Raw genomic sequence first — 12,748 nt, forward strand, 5'->3', positions numbered from 1 at the left:
TAGAATGGCTGAAGAGCTCAGTGACTTTCAACGTGGCACCATCAAAGGATGCAACCTCTCTAACAAGTCAGTTCGTCAAATGTCTGCCCTGCTAGAGCTGCCCGGTCAACTGTAAGTACTGTTATTGTGAAGTGGAAATGTCTAGGAGCAACACCAGCTCAGCCGCGAAGTGGTAGGCCACACAAACTCACAGAACGGGACCACCAAGTGCTGAAGCGCATAGCTCGTAAAAATCACCTGTCTTAGATTGCAACACACACTACCTAGTTCCAAACTGCCTCTGGAAGTAACGTCAGCAAAAAAACTGTTTGGAGGGAGCTTCATGAAATGGTTTTCCATGGCCGAGCAGCCGTGCCAAGCTTAAGATCTCCGTGCGCAATGCCAAGCGTCGCCTGGAGTGGTGTAAAGCTCACCCGCCATTGGACTCTGGAGCAGTGGAAACGCGTTCTCTGGAGTGATGAATCACGCTTCACAATCTGGCAGTCCGAAGCGTGATTCTTCACTTCAGAGAACACGTTTACATTTGGGAATCTGGGTTTGGCGGAAGCCAGGAGAATGCTACCTGCCCCAATGCAACTAAACCCGTTTGTTTAGTTGCTGTTGACTTAGTTGCTGTTGTCAAAATCTGTGCATGAGAAAATAAATGCAACTATCTATTCAGTTTTACTCCCTTGAGGTGATGGATTCAAGCTCTTTTTGTCATGTCTACTCCCGCTCGATGTCACCGGTCTACTAACCTACGGTCCTGGCAACACATTATTATGCACACCTGGCAACTGAGGTAAAGTTGGTTTTATATTCACACATTTGGACATTCAACAGACATCCAACAGACATTCGCCAAAAGCCATTTATAAATGTAAAAATCTATAACTAATTCACTGTTTGTCACAGAATCATGGAAATAGATATGATTTATTCTATAAATGTCTAGCATACATTTACAAACTTTGTTTTGAGTAGAAATTCCAGTTTTGACTTGATAGAAATACATCAAATCTATAAAAATGCCATTTAAACCGGTAAAACTCAATAACTAATTCACTGTTTGTCACAAACATCAAACTGTGTATGATTTATTCTATAAATGTCTAGCATACTTTTACAACTTTGTTTTGAGGAAAGATGTCTGTTTTGATTTTAAAGAAATACATGAAATCTACAAAATGCCATTTGAAGCGGTATAAACCAATAACTAATTCACTTTTTGTCACAGAAACATCAAACTTTGTATGATATATTCTATAAATGTCTAGCATACTTTTACAACCTTTTTTTAGTATAAATTCTAGTTTTGATTTGATATATATACATACCATCTATAAAATGCCATTTAAAGCTATATAAATCTATTATGTTTTCCCTGATTATGTCATAATCATCAAACTAGGTATGATTTATTCTATAAATGTCTAGTATACTTTTACAACCTTTGCTTTGAGTAGAAATTCCAGTTTTGACTTGATAGAAATACATAAAATCTCAAATATTGCATTTAAAGATGAAGAAATCAATAACTAATTCAGTGATTGTCGCAGAAAAAAGTGAAAATATGCATTTATTTGCAATAACTTTAAAGAAATGTTCATTTTAAGTGCAATTTGTTCTATATGAAGTTAGACCATGTTTACATACACTTGTACAATGTTTACAATCTTAAATGGTATGCCAAATCAATGTTTGCATTTTTAGTGCAACAGTTCCACATTTTAAAGTAGTTACATGGCACAACAGTAATTTATTTATACGTCTCTAATCTAACAGCAAAGAGGCCCCTTCCAATCATTTTCTATTTTGGTTTTGTTGAAGTCCTTCTTTGTCATCCCCAGACAAGCTGAATGGTACCATCTCTGGCACACAGAGCATTCTATCTGCAGTATTAAAAACAGAAAACAGGGTTATGTTTATTTACATGTAAATTACAGTTCTGGAATACCCAAATTCTGTTACATGCTTTTGCAATTAGGAACATTTTCAAATTTAACTGGATTTTTTAAATTGGATTGCTCAATTTCTAAATTGACTTTAAATGACATGCATTTGCTCACAACCCTGACAGAAGCACACATAACTGAGGTGTTAATCATCGTTGAGTATTCAGGCAATATAAATCATATAGTATTAAAATAATACATTGTAGATATCACAAACAACTCGGTTTGAGCAGTGTCTGTCTGTTATACGTTTGATCAGTGGGTATAATGGTAAATCTGATCCCCAAGGTTCTCATAGGCTCACTTGGATATATAGAGAAGAAAACAATATGAAACCAGGACATTAAAACACTGGCAGAATCCTTTCATCCACATCCATTCACACAAAATGTATTTAAAAGTAGATATACGCTTCTAAGACCACTGTCTTTCTGTATGTTTTCAAATGGTTCTTTCTTCAAGTAATGGGAATTTAAAAGGAATATGGTAATACCTATGTTGGTGATGTAGGTAGAGCATTGGACTAGTAACCGGAAGGTTGCAAGATCGAATCCCTGAGCCGACAAGGTTAAAAACTGTCGTTCTGCCCCTGAACAAGGCCGATAACCCACTGTTCCGAGGCATTGAAAATAAGAATTTGTTCTTAACTGACTTGCCTAGTAAAATAATGGGTAGTATAATTGCACACCTCCCTGCTGAATTATTATGGAGAGCTGATTTGGGCCAGTCTCCACCGTGGAATGTCCATGTTGATCATCTTGGTCCTCTTGATCCATCCACCTGTCCTCTTTGTTAGTCAGGCCTGACCCCTTCATCCCGTAGTTTTTTCCTGTAATCTATTTTAAAATGACTAAAGATGCAGAATTTTCTGCCAGGCCCCTTCTAATAGGGTTTAACAGACTCATTAGAACTTTGACCACAAGCCCTCTAGATGGATTACTTGCCCTCTATCAAATCAATCAATTTCCTCAAAACAAAGGTTGTAAAAGTATGCTAGACATTTATAGACTACATCATACCTAGTTTGATGTTTCTTTGACAAACGGTGAATAAGTTATTGATTTGTACCACTTTAAAAGGCATCTTATAGATGATGTATTTCTATAAAATCAAAACTGGAATTTTTACCCGCAACAAAGATTATAAAAATAAACTAGACATTTATAGTACAAGTCATACCAGGTTTGATGTTTATATGAAAAACGGTGAATTAGTTATTGATTTTTACATTTTTAAATGGCTTTTGGCGAATGTCTGAATGTCCGAATGTATATAAAAACAACTTTACCTTGGTCACCTGGCAACCATTATTACGCACACATGCGCCCCATCATCTGTCACACCCGGACTTCATTACTACCTTGATGACTTACCATGTATCTAGCACTCTGTTCCATCAGTCTTCAGGTAGTATTGTTTATGTTTCCTTGTTCGACACGGCTCTTGTTTTTGTTCGTTGTTATTAAACTCACACTACACTTTTCTGACTCCCTGCGTCTACGTTACACTTTTGCAAAACACATGTCAAACGTTGGTTTCACTTTTGTTTTAAAGATAGCAAGGCCAAAGGACAAACGCATGAATATGAATAATGTCAAAATATGTGGTCCTTGAGGGGAACAAGATCAAAATGCTGTAGGCATCGTTTCCTGATTTATAATATTTATGTTTATTTGAGGTTTTGGGACTATGAACTACTCCATGATGATAACATAATGCAATCTGAAGTGACTGTTGTGAATCTGATGCAACAAAGTTATTTATTCCATTTAAATATCATAACTTACGTTACCCAAAGGGGACTTCAGGTGTGGGAAGTTGGATGAGATACCTAAAGTAAACCTAACAGCAACATTCACATAAGACAATAGCAATACCACTCAATACCTAGGTGACTCGTTTTGTCTGCATCAAGTGCAACAGCATCCATTATTTGTGGGTGACAAACTAACCTGTGACAGTCAATCTGGAGGCGCTCATGAAAATGCTTACTAGTGACAGAGCGAAGCACCTGTAGAGCAAACTCCTGGTCAAGATGAATCACCTTCCAATGGGTCAACAGAGGCACACGGATGGAAGTCATAAACCTGAAAATACATTTTGTGGGAAGAGAGGTTATACTGCAGGTTGTTATAACTAAACAATGGAATATTGAGGGAATACTGTATACTCACCATACCACATGGGGGAATATGTGTGATATTGCATGTTTTGTATGTACTGTAAGTGCTCATATCCACAGCATCACAAATACAATACATATAGTACCAGTCAAACGTTTGGACACACCTACTCATTCAAAAAAATAAATATTTGTACTATTTTCTACATTGCAGAATAATAGTGAGGACATTAAAACTATGAAATAACACATGGAATCATGTAGTAACCAAAAAAGTGTTAAACAAATCAAAATATATTTATATTTGAGATTCTTCAAAGTAGCCACCTTTTGCCTTGATGGCAGCTTTGCACACTCTTGGCATTCTCTCAACCAACTTCATGAGGTTTGTCACCTAGAACACATTTCAATTAACAGGTGTGCCTTCTTTCCTTCTTAATGCGTTAGAGCCAATCACTTGTGTTGTTACAAGGTATGGGGTGGTATACAGAAGATATCCCTATTTGGTAAAATACCAAGTCCATGTTATGGCAGGAACAGCTCAAATAAGCAATGAGAAACGCCAGTCCACCATTACTTTAAGACATGTAGGTCAATCAATACGGAAGATGTCAAGAACTTTGAAAGTTTCTTCAAGTGCAGTCGCAAAAAACATCAAGCGCTATGATGAAGCTGGCTCTCATGATGACTGCCACAGGAAAGGAAGACCCAAAGTTACCTCTGCAGCTCCAAATTTGAGATTTTTGGTTCCAACCACCGTGTCTTTGTGAGACGCAGAGTAGATGAATGGATGATCTCCGCATGTGTGGTTCCAACCACCATGAAGCATGGAGGAGGAGGTGTGGGGGTGCTTTGCTGGTGACACTGTGATTTGTTTAGAATTCAAGGCACACTTAATGAGCATGGCTACCACAGCATGCTGCAGCGATATGCCATCTCATCTGGTTGGGGCTTAGTGGGACTATCATTTGTTTTTCAACAGGACAATGACCCAACACACCTCCAGGCTGTGCAAGGGCTATTTGACTAAGTAGGAGAGTGATGGAGTGGTGCATCACAATCAACACAACCTCAACCCAATTAAGATGATTTGGGATGAGTTGGACCGCAGAGTGAAGGAAAAGCAGCCAACAAGTGCTCTGCATATGTGGGAAGTCCTTCAAGACTGTTGGAAAAGCATTCCAGGTGAAGCTGGTTGAGATAATGCCAAGAGTGTGCAAAGCTGTCATCAAGGCAAAGGGTTGCTACTTTGAAGAATCTCAAATATATTTTGACTGGTACTGTACATGTTACACTAATGAAAAACAATAAATTACATCAGTAAAAATATTTTTTTTCATTGTTATCTAATCAAATTTGTTATTTCAGTCTATAGTCAGGGGTCTATCAATTCTGAATCCTGGGACAGTTAAATGTTTTACTCTGAAAAAGTGGGAATCTGTTTATGATTATCCCAAACTTGTAAAAACTTTTGAGACATCACATCTTCCTTTAGGAGATAAATGACTGGACTAGATTAACGCAAGCCACAAATTACACCCTATTCTCTATGGGCTCTTGTGTAAAGTTTTGCACTAGATTGGTAATATAGTGCCATTTGGGACGAACACTAGATTAACTTTACAAGACATCCATTTCCATCACTGCATGTCTCCATCTATAAAGCATTACTATTGGATTCCAAGTGCCGGCTTCTATTTTAATCAGTGTAAAACGACAGGACATTGCACCAAGGGTTCTCTCGACCGATATTATTGTGATTAATACAGTCTCTTTTATCTTCTGGCTTTCTTCTGGTGGCTTGATGTATTTAGTGTAGGCCCCAAGGCTTGTTAATGCTTTCCCATTGCCTAATGATATAGATCCTCTTTTGCTCCCATCCCTAACAACACAGATGAATCAATCAAAACAGATTTGTTATTAAGTTTAGTTTTCTTTATTAGCTCCCTTGAGAAAAAGATAAGTTGAGACACTTTTTTTTTTCTCCCCCCCATCAGATCACTTTAGAGTGGGAGAGAAAACGAACATTTACTTTCGTCAATTAGCTGGTTTTGATCAGCCTGGCTGTATAGTTGATCCTCATAACTTGGAACGTTTAGACATAACTCAGGATGTCTGAGAGCACAAAGCAATCGAGGCAAAGACACTATCGTGTATAATGCACACCCGTTTTTCTGTGGTAAATGAACACCACATGCAGGCACATGCTATATCCTATAGGTCTCTACCTGCGTAGAGCACATGCTCCTTTTCATTGACGTTGCAGTCTCTAAAGTGTCCTTTTGTTTTGGGTTTAAAACAATATATATATAGATATACAGCTTAGTCGTTGTGGCTCTGAACACACTGCCCGCAAGCCGTCGTTACATTTTCATTAAATATGTGCCATTTTATTAGCCATTCAGATGTGGTCATACTTTGCTCTTATGTAACTAAATAATCAAAGACATAACTGCTCAACGAGTCGGTGACCGTCGTTACAAATTTTTCTTTTTAGGTGTCCTTTTTTTTTGAGCACCTGCCCCCCAGAAGTTCTGTGTATGCAACACAATGTACACTGCTCAAAAAAATAAAGGGAACACTAAAATAACACATCCTAGATCTGAATGAATGAAATATTCTTCTTAAATACTTTTTTCTTTACATAGTTGAATGTGCTGACAACAAAATCACAAAAATTATCAATGGAAATCAAATTTATCAACCCATGGAGGTCTCGATTTGGAGTCACACTCAAAATTAAAGTGGAAAACCACACTACAAGCTGATCCAACTTTGATGTAATGTCCTTAAAACAAGTCAAAATGAGGCTCAGTAGTGTGTGTGGCCTCCACGTGCCTGTATGACCTCCCTACAACGCCTGGGCATGCTCCTGATGAGGTGGCGGATGGTCTCCTGAGGGATCTCCTCCCAGACCTGGATTAAAGCATCCACCAACTCCTGGACAATCTGTGGTGCAACGTGGCGTTGGTGGATGGAGCGAGACATGATGTCCCAGATGTGCTCAATTGGATTCATGTCTGGGGAATGGGCGGGCCAATCCATAGCATCAATGCCTTCCTCTTGCAGGAACTGCTGACACACTCCAGCCACATGAGGTCTAGCATTGTCTTGCATTAGGAGGAACCCAGGGCCAACTGAACCAGCATAAGGTCTCACAAGGGGTCTGAGGATCTCATCTCGGTACCTAATGGCAGTCAGGCTACCTCTGGCGAGCACATGGAGGGCTGTGCGGCCCCCCAAAGAAATGCCACCCCACACCATGACTGACCCACCGCCAAACCGGTCATGCTGGAGGATGTTGCAGACAGCAGAACGTTCTCCACGGCATCTCCAGACTCTGTCACGTCTGTCACATGTGCTCAGTGTGAACCTGCTTTCATCTGCCAATCTTCGTGTTCTCTGGCAAATGCCAAACGTCCTGCACGATGTTGGGCTGTAAGCACAACCCCCACCTGTGGACGTCGGGCCCTCATACCACCCTCACGGAGTCTGTTTCTGACCATTTGAGCAGACACATGCACACGGCCTCCTCCACGTCTCCTGATGTACTGGCCTGTCTCCTGGTAGCGCCTCCATGCTCTGGACACTACGCTGACAGACACAGCAAACCTTCTTGCCACAGCTCGCATTGATGTGCCATCCTGGATGAGCTGCACTACCTGAGCCACTTGTGTGGGTTGTAGACTCCGTCTCATGCTACCACTAGAGTGAAAGCACCGGCAGAATTCAAAAGTGACCAAAACATCAGCCAGGAAGCATAGGAAATGAGAAGTGGTCTGTGGTTATCACCTGCAGAACCACTACTTTATTGGGGGTGTCTTGCTAATTGCCTATAATTTCCACCTGTTGTCTTTTCCATTTGCACAACAGCATGTGGAATTTATTGTCAATCAGTGTTGCTTCCTAAGTGGACAGTTTGATTTCACAGAAGTGTGATTGACTTGGAGTTACATTGTGTTGTTTAAGTGTTCCCTTTATTTTTTTGAGCAGTGTATTTGTGATGCCATTTCATTTTTTAATTCTGCTGCTGAAGCCTGGTACCCCCCCCCCCCCCCCCCCCCCCCACATGTGAAATAATAACTCAGATCAATCACATTGAAACTCTGGCTCCAAAATAATCCTATCAAGTCGGGTGATTACGATGCCCCTAGGGTTTTGGACCCACCTCTTCTACCCCATCCCAAAAACATAATAACTACCTTGTGCACGATCCTTCCCAAAATATGAATACTTTTGCCATCCTGGCTAACATACTTACAAAGTAAACAAATCAAACATGAGTTTAAGTCCCTCATCAACTAGAGTGTTTCAACCAGCACCCCCTAATATGACGATGTTTGCACAAACATCATTAGGGCCGAAGCAGAGGTAGCCCTATTATTTCTAATAATCTGTCTTTTTGCTGTTTCTTAACCCCAGGAGGTCTGTAGTCTGCAGTTAGTACCCCCTCTTCTCCTACTATCTCAATCCTTTGGCTCTCTCCTTTTCCACACAGCCTCTCTGCTTAATAGCGCTGTCTGTCGCCAACACTTTTTCTGCTGCAGGGTGCAGTTGCCGCTGCTTTAATGATCCTGTTCGAGAGGGTACATGAACGTCCGCTTTGCCTGTGTTCAGCACTGTGGTTTCTCTGTGATCTTGTTTGTCTAACCGCATGCTTTTATCCCACCGGCTGAGGCTTAACCTTCATGTACTGAATGAAGAGTACATACTTGCTTTCCGATGTACCTCCTCCTATGAGTTTGTGTGTGTTTACGCGAAATATTACTCCCGGGACTTATTAACACTGTAAATGTGCTGTTGGTCCATCATTGCGGAATCAAATGGGAAGCATGTAAGCCTGACTTCAGACATGGATGACAGTTGATGTGAATGAGAGTGGACGCTCGTTGTTACCATCGTATTCCTAAAGGAGAGTAGATAACAACAAGAAAAATGGTGGCGGTGAAAGACGTCTCCTCATCCATCCCCCCCCAAGCACATCATCTAAAAGCTCATGAATTTAATAAGGCATTAATGCTAGTCGAATGTACCGGGCAGAAACAGAGACCTCAAGGCCCAGTACAACTCACAGGAAGCTAAGGTTTTTGTTGGGAACACGTGCCAGGTGTTTGCCGATACACCTGGAGCCTTCCATGCATTGATTTTATATCTCTGCGGGAATGACTATACGTTGGGGCACCATTGCCCTTGCCAGAGCTTGTAAATGAACCATGGGGCTTTATGTCTCATGGTTTTAGGCCTGGTGAATCAGCATTCAATGAGCGACTGACAGACAATGTCATTTTGGCTGCATTTACACAGGCAGTCCAATTTTAATATTTTAGGCCTGGCCTGGTGAATCAGCATTCAATGAGCGACTGACAGACAATGTCATTTTGGCTGCATTTACACAGGCAGTCCAATTTTAATATTTTTTTCCACTAATTGGTGTTTTGATCAGTCACATTAGCCCATTAATTTAACATATTTTTCAGAGCTGACTGATTGGACAATAGGCTGATTACAAAAAAAAAATCTAAACTCAGCCTTAGAGAGACGCATAGAATCGGTTTCTAAATCCCTTATGCCTGCAGCAGCCCCTTCTGAAATGCACGTTATCTTGTTTAACGCCTAAAACTATTTTCCTAAAAGTTTATTTGTTGAGAAGCCACAACAATCACATCTTCAATGTGTTCTAGTGTAATTGCATTCCCCTCCAAGACGCTTGAAAAAAGCAGCAAGACATTGTGAGAAACAGTGTAGAGTAGCATTAGAGAGGAGGTTTTCAATCATGGCCGCTTTGTATTCATACCGCTCTCTAGGTGTTTTTATTCATGAGTTTTAAATTGTGATCTCTTATTTTCTTTGCCTTTATCAAGTCAGAATGAAAACCAGCAGTGACTATCTCTAAAGTGGGCAGTCTGGGCTTTTGTCTATGATATTAGAAACCCGCACACAGAGATATTGCTAACTCCAGGAGAAGCCCAATCATGCTCGCAGAGGACACATCAGACTTTCTGCTGACTGTTGACCAAAAATACTTATTTTTCGCTGACATTTTCCATCAGCCTTGTTATAACATTTATGTCAACTATACTTCATTCTCCTCTTTTGTATGAGGAGCCAGTCTGGCCCCCTCTCCGCAGACAGATGCGTAGTGGGAGAAAGCTAAAGGCTCCATTTTGTAAACAAATGTTGCACTTGCAATGTGTTGAAATGCACCATCAAGGTATATTTGAAGGCACCTGATAGAATATCACTCTATTGCTTCGAGCCACATCCGTCTGTGTTGCCTCGAAATGGCAAAACCGTGCTATGTAAAAGAAGGAGTGTTGCGTAAGACTTGCCCATTGCCTACATTATGACTCCACTGGGCTGTTTGTCGCCGCACACACCAGGAAGACAGAGGACGACCCTGACACAGCTGATCTCTCTTACACACGGATTTGAGCTGTATCACCGTCAAAGGTCTAATCGATAGTTTCTTATACCATAGAGAAACCCACATACTGCACCATCCTCTACTTTCTTTCCTGCCTGAAGCAAATGATCGTTTTGCTTGTTAGCACCTGCTTGTTCATGCCTGACTGCAGTGAAACGTGTACTTCCACGTGTATGAATGAATGGCAAGAAGCAGCTTGGTTATAATTGGCCTCTGCACCGAACTCCTTATTGCTTTTCGTAGCATGATAATTGAAGGTGGTGACAATGTAAAGTGAATGATCGTGTGGTACGCAAAGTGGACGGCACAAAGTAGCATGATACAGTTCATTTAGTCCCTCACCTACTGTGGGGGAGAATGTAGCATCTTGGGTGTGAGAAATGTGCATTACAAATTGAATGAAGTATTGTTGTTAAATGGACAGATATTATAATGGTAACACTAGTTTGTTCAAGGCTAAACAGCGAAACAGTGACAATGTTCTGAAGACCTGGTTAATAAGTGGTCACGAATGGGTCGTCATATTCCAACACAATTATAGTTGTCATTAGAGAAACCTTATAATGTAATCTTTGAGAAAAAAATCTCAAATGAAGGTCTATTGCATTAGTATTGTCTGTAATAATGAAATTACAACAGTTGGTGGTCATTGGAAATTGGGAGTGGCAGGATTATAATGACACAGGTGCGTGGGTGGATGCTTTGTCCATTTACAGTTGGAAGTTTACATACAACTTAGGTTGGAGTCATTAAAACTCGTTTTTCAAACACTCCACAAATTTCTTGTTAACAAACTATAGTTTTGGCAAGTCGGTTAGGACATCTACTCTGTGTGTGACACAAGTAATTTTTCCAACAATTGTTAACCGAGAGATTATTTCACTTATAATTCACTGTATCACAATTCCAGTGGGTCAGAAGTTTACATACACTAAGTTGACTGTGCCTTTAAACAGCTTGGAAAATTCCAGAAAAGTATGTCATGACTTCTGATAGGCTAATTCTGATAGGCTAATTGACATCATTTGAGTCAATTGGAGTTGTACCTGTGGATATGTGAAGGATTACCTTCAATCTCAGTGCCTCTTTGCTTGACATCATGGTGAAATTATGTAGATATAATAGCAACATCTCAAGATATCAGTCAGGAAGTTAACGCTTGGTTGCAAATGGGTCTTCCAAATGGACAATGACCCCAAGCATACTTCCACATTTGTGGAAAAATGGCTTAAGGACAACAAAGTCAAGGTATTGGAGTGGCCATCACAAAGCCCTGACCTCAATCCTATAGAACATTTGTGGGCAGAACTGAAAAAGTGTGTGCGAGCAAGGAGGCCCACAAACCTGACTCAGTTACACCAGCTCTGTCAGGAGGAATGGGCCAAAATTCACCCAACTTATTGTGGGAAGCTTGTGGAAGGCTACCTGAAAGGTTTGCCCCGAATTAAACAATTTAAAGGCAATGCTACCAAATACTAATTGAGTGTATGTAAACTTCTGACTCACTGGGAATGTGATGAAAGAAATAAAAGCTGAAATAATTAATTCTCTCTACTATTACTCTGACATTTCACATTCTTAAAATAAAGTGGTGATCCTAACCTAAAACAGGGCATTTTTACTAGGATTAAATGTCAGGAATTGTGATTAACTGAGTTGAAATGTATTTGGCTAAGGTGCATGTAAACTTCCGACTTCAACTTTAGATGTCAACGTTAATCGATGAAACCACTTCAATGTTTTCCATTCTGCCCTAGCCTACATCTAGCTGTGTGGAAGTTACAGAAATATGAAATGCAGGGACATCTCCCTGTGATATCCATTTTCCAGACGGTGCAATAAATGGAGCAAGGTCCACATGGTGCGTACTGTGTCTGGTGGTGAATAATAAGAAAAACCCTAGCCGCTGGAGGTCACTGAAATTTCAAGCTAGGCTCCGAGACAGGATATTTCACAGCCTCCGTCACCCTGTGTCTCTCATTTAAACGTGGTGCACGGCTGTGTCGGGCATCCCTCTCTCCCTTGCTCTCTTCCTCCATCTCTCTCTCCCAGTGTGAGGCTGACCTAACTAGGCCCATGTCTCATTTACAGACAAGCCTTAACTCCCCAACAAAGGAGGTTGGCATTATAAGATGCCCGAGGTCATTCAACTTAAACTGCCCTTTGGAAAAAAAGCAACTAATCAAATCAAAAATGTTATTATAAATATGTTATTTGTTTATTACATATTGAAAACAGAATGGCGAGTCTGCTGTTTCAGAAGCACTG

Source organism: Oncorhynchus mykiss, chromosome 18 (genome assembly GCF_057628025.1).
Source record: "Oncorhynchus mykiss isolate SJ-2025 chromosome 18, ASM5762802v1, whole genome shotgun sequence".
Lineage (NCBI taxonomy): Eukaryota > Metazoa > Chordata > Actinopteri > Salmoniformes > Salmonidae > Oncorhynchus > Oncorhynchus mykiss.